The sequence below is a fragment of the Myxine glutinosa genome, chromosome 2 (assembly GCF_964187855.1).
Source record: "Myxine glutinosa chromosome 2, kmMyxGlut1.1, whole genome shotgun sequence".
NCBI lineage: Eukaryota > Metazoa > Chordata > Myxini > Myxiniformes > Myxinidae > Myxine > Myxine glutinosa.
In genome coordinates this window covers 233,686,300-233,695,111 of record NC_136262.1, presented here as the reverse complement: position 1 = coordinate 233,695,111, position 8,812 = coordinate 233,686,300, and positions in this window count along the sequence as shown.

Sequence of the window (8,812 nt, the reverse complement as noted above, 5' to 3'; positions counted from 1 at the left end):
ATCCCGTGAAAAGTTGAGCAAGGCTGTTGATCTGAGAGCAGATGAAACACTGCGAAACAGCGCCGTGCGTAAATGTGACACGAAAATCATGGCTGCCACAAGTAGAGACATTGTGGCAGCTGAAGCACGATACCATTTCTCTTGCTACAGAAGTTACACGAGACCAAGCACTAAAGATGCACATGACAGAAACACGGCCGCCACAAACGAATCTGACTACACTGAAGAAGAAGCATACAATGAGTTGCTAGTATACATCCGGAACCATATAATCCCGAATAAGGAAATTGTTAGGATGACAACGCTGGTAGAGCACCTACAATCGATAATGACATCAAGAGGGTTGCATGGGATAAGAACTGCTACAAGAAAAAACCTCGCACGGAAACTGGAAACTGATCTTGGAAATAGCGTTCACATCTTTCAAGACAACAGTGGAAAACTGATTGTCGTACCTGATAATGTAACACTACAAGATGCTGTCAAAGAAATACAAACACTTAAACAACAACTGAGCATTTGGAAAGGGAAATCATCAAACATGTCCAAAGTCATTGATCAGACATCGACACACATCAGATCGATGATAAGGAAGGATAACAAACCAACTCCATGGCCCTATCATCCAGCCGACGTCGACAATGACTCTTTCGTCGTTCCCGTCTATCTCCAGCGCTTTATGCTTGGCCTCTTGACTGGAGATCCGGAAAACGAGCTTCCATCAAACAGGGTCATCATGCTGATGCAATCTTTCAGCCAGGACATTATCTATGCAGTGAGCTGTGGACAACAAAAGCCTCTGAAACACATGTTGCTCCCATATGCAGTTAAGACTCTCACAGGGAACGTAGAACTAATTCGCACATTGAACCATCTTGGACATGCAATATCCTACACTCAACTGGAGGAAAATGACACTGCACTATGTCTTCAAAAACTTGCAGCAAACTTAAATGAGCAAACAGTCCTACCAAGCAGCATCCAGCCGTATGTATTCACAAACTTGGCATGGGATAACATTGATAGACTGGAAGAGACGCTGACCGGGAAAGGAACAACACATCGAGTCAATGGCATTGCAGTGCAGGCCAAAATGTATGGACCACACCTTCCAAAGGAGCCACTTCCGAAGATCGAGAAGCTCAAGCAAAGAACAGTCTGCATAACAGAAGAAACACTGCCTGTCTACATTGCAGGTGAATGTGTTGGGCCTCATCCACTACAAACATTATCAACAGCTGCAGCGGAAAACAAGATGGCTATGGAAGTTGCTCAAATCAAGAATCTTCTTTGGGTCATTGCCCGTCAGGTGGACCCATTAACACAAAAAACACCAAGTTGGACAGGATTCAACATCACCGTCAGGGCATCTATCAGCGTCTCTCAGGATATTGTTAGATATATGCCTACAATAAATGCACCAGCTACAGAGATGTCCACAGTCGCAGAAATCTTGAAGCAGTCTGAAAGCGTCCGACAGATCCTACACTTGCAGGACATCGTCATCGTCATGGATCAGGCCCTGTATGCTAAGGCTGCCGAGATCGTCTGGAAACACACAGACACATATGCTAACATCGTACTTCGCCTCGGCACGTTCCACACAATCTGCAATGTGATGTCGATTCTTGGTGCTCGTTTCCAAGATGCCGGTCTTAGAGACTTTTGCATCGAAACAGGAATCGTCGCAGAAGGCTCACTCAATCGGGTTATGGAGGGGAAGATGTACAACCGAGCAGTCTGTGTACATAAGAGCATCTACGAAGCATTCATGAGGCTTGCGTGGATTGAATTTCTCCCTTGGTTGGAAAAGATGCGACCAGAGGCAACACAGACGGTCACTACGTTGTTAGCAGAAGTTGCTGAATTGGGACAAGATGAGAGCCAGTGGAACAACCTGTTGGAAGATCAATCGTGTGAAGAAGTTCAGGCTGTTTGGAAGCAATTCCTGCATCACCTTCGTCATGATAATGGTGAATTGTCGTCATTCTGGATGTCGTACGTGGATATCGTTGAAACGGTCTTGCTTGCTCTACTGCGCGCTTCCCGAGAAGGTAATTGGCCATTACATCTATCTGCTATCCAAGCCATGATTCCTTGGTGCTTCGCATACGACAAAATCAACTATGCACGGTATTTATCAGCATACTACGCACAAATGACAAACCTTCCAACGCAGCACCCTGGCATCTTCCAAGTGTTCTCGGATGGGTACTTCTCAGTTCAAATGTCAAAAAGCAATCCGTTTGGACGCATTCCAGTTGACCAAACTACTGAGATCACTGTCAACAAAGACACACAGACACCAGGTGGCACTACCAGGTTCAACTTGAAATCTGGAGCAGTGAAGCGCTACTATGTCACATCCGAACACAGGAGTGCGTTTCTCCGCCAGATGAGGGAAATGGTGAATGTGAGCAACACACACGTACAACACGCGGATCTGCAGCAAACACGGATCAAGAAAGATGAGGACGCTGTATCATCACTGATAACTCTGATCCAGAGTTGGGTGAACCCATTCACTATGGCCAGCTCTCTCATAACTCATCAGTATTTCCACCGCACGCGCAGCCCCTCCAAATATTGCCAAGGATCTGGAGAAAGCATGGGAAGTCGGACACAAGTGCTACACAAACTTCAAGATTGAGCGACTTGAGAGCAACCCACCAATCAAGAAATTCCACGACCCTTTGCAACTGAACAAGCTGAAGACTTTCAGCAACCTCACTAAGAAGAAGGAATGCAGAAGCAATGGCAGGGCAGTAATTCCCAAATGAGAAATGAGTAATGAGATTTAAGGCCCAAATTTGACTTTAATCATACTGTGTGTTTCTCAAATTCAAAAATTCATTTAATATCCGCCAAACTGAATTTTTGCCTAATTTTGTTTTCATTGGGGATTTTGTGATAAGTTTTTGAGGGTTGGCGGAAATAATTATGTTTTAATGATCATAAAGAGGTTATTATATATCACACAGGCACTTTCTATACATCATGTGAAAGATAATTCAATTACCTTTCACCTGGTATACAACACTAACTGATACATATAGGAGATATTATTTGAAAGCCCCAAAACGAACCCTACCCCCTAAATCTTAGGCAGAAAAATTACCGAAAGCGTTATTGGGGTGGTCTGACAAATGTGATGATAACACAGATACGGCTAAGAGTTTCACACTGCTATCACATTTTTTTCAGCACTAGGGTCCCTGGCCTTGCCAAAAATAACTGTTAGCCATCCTCCCTCTGATTGAGCATAATGTCGAAAATTTGAGGGTCTGGCTCATCGCCTACTTCAGCTGCTCTCAAGTTATCGTGGGAACGAAAACCTAACACGGATGGACGGACGGACAGCCGGATGGCCAACCCGAAAACATAATGCCTCCTCCAATGACTTTTTTGGCAGAGGCATAAAAATCTCAATTTAATCCATTTTAAATTCGGACCGTAATACAACAAAATGAGAAAAAAGTCGAGGGGTGTGAATACTTTCTGAAGGCACGGTAGAAACAAATCACGAGTCACCTCCTATCGGAATGCAAGAAAGTCATGTCAGAGCAGCTGTACACCCAAATGCACAACAAGGTATGTAGAGTAATCCACTGGCACATCGGCAGAAATTTCAATATCCCAGTTCCGCAAAACGCATGGAAACATGAACCAAAAGCAATAATTGAAAACAAGGACACGATGCTCACGTATAACCTGATGATCCCATCAAGCGCAAACATAAAAAACTAAGGTTTGCGACTGGACATAGTACTCAGAAATCAAAGGAAAAGACAGCATTGCTGATTGAGGTTTCAGTACCCAGTGATTTTGGCCTACATAATGCAGAAATCAAGAAAATGACAAAAATACCAAGACATCAAGAATAAAGTGAAAAGATTCTGGAAACTGAAGAGCGTGGGAATCGTTCCAGTGATTATTGGAGCAACGGGAATGATGAAGAAGAACTTCACTGAGATAAAAAAAAAACATCCCCAGGAATATTACCACAAATGGCGTCGTGTCCTTGTTACTTGTTACTGATGTTGCAACTGTATGGGCGTTTCTACAAATGGATGTATTTCTCAATGACAATTTTCCCAAGTCCAATGTGACTGTGTCGCCAATATGACTCCGAGTAGTCCCCACCCGTGACAATGGGTAGATTCCCTCGTTCACTGTCCGTAAAAATAAACAAATTTGGTTTAAATCCCTTCAGATGTTTTGAAGTATAACATTTTGACGGCATAGCCCACAGGGCAAAGCCGTCTAGAAACAGTATTTGTCCATCTGTATGTATGTACGTATGTATGTATGTATGTCCCCTCAAACGTATACCAATCAGAGCTGAGGATCTGGTCACATGACAGGGTGATGTGATTACATCTAATGTCATTACGGCAGTTGACTCTCCACACACCGCCATTTTGATTCCAATTTCGTTCAGGCCGAACATATCCTCGAACCTGTCATATATCACAATCGCCATGGTCTACCTTTACGTTTTTCATTCAGTGTGAAACACAAACAAACCGATTGTTAAAATGATCATCAAATATCGAAAGCATCGGCGTTAGTCTCTTCCAACAATAAGGTGCATATAGGCCTTAGGCTTCATGGCTCACCTTCGGACCACTTCGGACAAATTAATCCCAAGTTCCTTAATACAGTAGTGTATCGTTTCAGTAGTATCGTTTTCGTAATAGTAATAATATAGTAAATACTAGTGGGGTCACCCGTGGGAATGCCACGGGTATGGGCATGTGTGACATTTCGAAATATTGAGTTAGATGCTGCACCTGCACATTCAGTTTCACAACACACACACACACACACACACACACACACACACACACACACACACACACACACACACACACACACACACACACACACACACACACACACACACACACACACACACACACACGCATCCCCAGACCCCCCCCCCCCCACCCCCACACACACCCTCCCTCCCTCACACACACACACACACACACACACACGTATATATCCCACATGTATATACATGTTTAAAGTGTACGTGCCCTTCCCCCCTCCCCCAGCCCGGCAACGCGGGGTACTTCTGCTACTAACTAATAAAATAAAAACGAAGAAATATCTCTTGGTAATTTCCTGAAACTCGGTGAAATTCGATGACATTCGCTCGGTGAATTCACTCAGTTTCTCGGTGAAAATTTTCCTTTTGGCGGTGTATAATCGCTCCGAACGAAATATCTCTCGGCAATTTCCCCTCTGTTAATTTATTTATTTTACAAATATGAATTACACGTCCATGCACACGTGAAATGGAGTTTGTTGTTGCACACATGTGAAATGAACACGTGAACCTTTACTTCCGGATAATAATGTTGAATGAAATAAGAACGAAGAAATATGTCGGCATCATTGTTGACGTTTTTGTGACGACTGTCATCAAACGGAAAAGTAATATGTATATCTTAACGGAAAAGAAAAAGCGATTTTTAATATATGTCGACATGTTGCCGTCTGTGTCATGTTGGGCGGTGTATGATACATCGTGGCGCGATTTTTATTTTTTTAATATATCTCTGCATTTTCCTGCGTGTGCGTGAATGTTCTCAATTATTGCTGACACCGAGTCTAAAACCATTGATAAAAATGAAATCAGGTGGTGAGTTACATTGGAGATAAAGGCGTGAGAGAGACTCAATGGCCTTGGAATTACAGGCCGTTGAGAATTCATTTCGTTCTATAAACGGAAACTTTCATGGGATTTTATTCCTTTTTTTTTTTTTAACCGAGTCTAAAACTATGTTAGCGACTGTGAAAAATGAAATGATATATCGAATTAGAGTTGAAATAAAACTGTGAGAGCAAGACAGCACCGGCCTAACTAAACAGGCCTCAAAGCTATGCGAGTTAATAAAATGGTGGATATTTGTTTGTATGAAGCCTCTCCCAGAAAGGGTGGAGCTACTCTCTAAACAGAGTAAGCCACACCCCCAGACAGACAGACATACAATCACCAAAGGCTAATATAATATAGATGACCATAACACTTTAATCCTAATGTCGTGAATACAAAGTTAATGAAATGAAGCAATGTATGGTTCATGAATCGATGATAAGCGGTGTACGGACTAGCAACCGTGGAAGTAAGGAAGTCGCCTCGGTTTTTTGATAGCATGTAATTAGCCCAACCCTTATGAGGTATATAGATTACAGTAGATCTTCCCTCAGTTCTGTAAGTAAAACTTACCTCACGGATGTCGGGATTCCTCCAAATTTCTTTGTTTAATGTTATAAACAGCATTAGCGACTGTTTAAAGTCATATGTGTTTGTGGTCATATGTGCATCCAATCATATGTGTTTGTGGTTTATAATATTGTTGCGGATTCGGGGGTCGGCGCTCCCCTTATCAAGGGGGGGTTAATCCCCTTGTCTTTTAAGCTGGCCGTCCCCCAATCCTGGAAGCTATGACGCTCTTTCCGGTCGGAATTAGCTAGGGCGATTGGTCAATGAAGTCCCAAATACCTACTTACTAACCCGACCGTAAAGCAGGGAAATAACTCCCGCTCGAACCGCGGATAGGATGGTAAATGCCGAGCGGTTAGCGATCCGAGCCGTTAACAATAAAACTAAACCCGATCCTGAGCGGTTCCGAAATTGTGCCACAGGTACTCAATGGAAAGAAAGGACGAAGGCGATCGGATTAGGGAAAAACCAAGAAAGAACAAGGTACATTTATTAACAAACCAAAGAGGAAATGAAAGGAATACACAAGGAAGAAGAAACAAAAGGACACAGGGCAGTCTTATCTATATGGTCTTAACTTATAACCCCAGGACAAACAGACACACTCACACGGAATTGTACTGGTAGGGGAGGAAGGTCCAGGCAGATGGTCAGGCTCCTCGCCAGGTCCCGACTCGTGCCGTAGTGGTGATGGAAGCAGGCCGGCAGCGCGCCGTGTATCGTTGACCACGAGCGGACCTTACAGATATATCGGGGGACTGGGATGCGGCGTACGTAATATGTAGCTCGTGCCAACGCTCCCTCTCTCTCCCGAACAATGTTCGTATTACAAAGCTCTCTCTCGGCGCAATCCGTGCAATCAGCGCCGTTTCTCACAATAAGCAGTCCGTGGCGCAGTCCTTATCAGAATGTGCTCGCTGGCCAGACCTCCGCGCAGTCCCTTGCAATTGATGGTCCCCTGCGCAGTCCATAAAAGGGCTTCGCGCTTGCGCTTATATAACGCGCTTTGAGATCAATGCGCGCACTTTGAAACCACACCCGCCAGCGAGCTCACCTCAGCCCTGTTTGGTTGGCGAGGGCTCACCGGCTCTGCCCTTGACGGCGAGTTGACAGGGCCACGCCTCGTTCCCGGCGCTCCGCCCCCTTCTTCCTCGAGCTTGACCGCGTGGTTAATGGCGCTTGTTTGAGCAAACTTCAGCTCAACGCAGCGAACGCTGCTGGCAAGCGGAGACGCGTAATATAATTGGGAGAGAGAGGTTGGAAAGGAAGCGAATGGGGCCTATCTTATTTGATTAATGCAACGCAGATTCAACTATTGGGAACACGGCCTTATCTGACACATAATAAGGAAATAACTAAAGTTCTTATGGTGGCCTACGTGTTGTATCTGGACTAACTCAAGGTGCAACCTTTAACCTTTTAAATGATGGAATATTTACAAGAATTATTTACAAAGTGAGGGGTTCTGAAAACCGCAACAATATTTTACAAGCCCGGCTACGCCGCTGTTAGACTTTCGGTCTTTTTTTTTCCACAGGATATGTTTCACATCGATCGGTGAAGCGTTCTTGGTGAAGGGATTTTTTTTAAACATTGGCTTTCAAGTTAAAATGGCTGCCAAACCATGTGACATCAAACATGTACACTCTGCATATGTATGGGTAGTGGATCACATTAGTGAAGGTTCGTGTTGATCGGATAAGGTTCGTTTTTCTTTTCAAGATGGCTGCCAAACCACATGACCTACGGCATCATCATTTTCAAACTATGTGCAACAATGGTGTTAGATGATATTTCTAAAATTTCGCATCGATTGGGTAAACGTTTTCAGAGATGTAATTATTTCATATTTTCCTTCAATCAAATATGGCTGCCAAACCATGTGACCTATGATGTCATAAATTTCATATTTCAATACAAATGGGTCATTGATGATGTGCATGCAATTTCAGATTTTTAGGATAAGGCATTCAATTAAAACATTTATGGCTGGTATACCACTTCACCAATGATGTCATTATTATCATGCTTTTGTTCCCCATTGGGAGTACTTTTTTAATTACTGCTGTTTAATCAAATATGGCTGCCATACCACGTGACCTATGACATCAAAATTTTTTTTTTTTTTACATTCTACATGGGTGTCAGTCCTACCCTCAAAGTTTTGTCCCAATTCGACATGTGGTTGTTGAGAAAAACGAGGTTTAGCCCGTACGGACCGCCAGACGGACAGTCCTTCACCGAAGCCGGGGTGGATACTTCGAGTCCTGGGAGGGCTTTGTTCCACCTTCGAAACCCCAAATTATGGAGATAACCAACGACAGACCGACACACACACACACACACACACACACACACACACACACACACACACACACACACACACACACACACACACACACACACACACACAGTTTTATTGACAACACAAACCAACCTTGTGAACACCACAGCTCTCAAGGGAATGTGATTTGCTGGAGGGCAACAATTGGCATATGGACCACAACATATGTTTTACTTACAATTTATTGACAAACATTACAATGAGTAATTTCAACATACGTCATCACGATATTG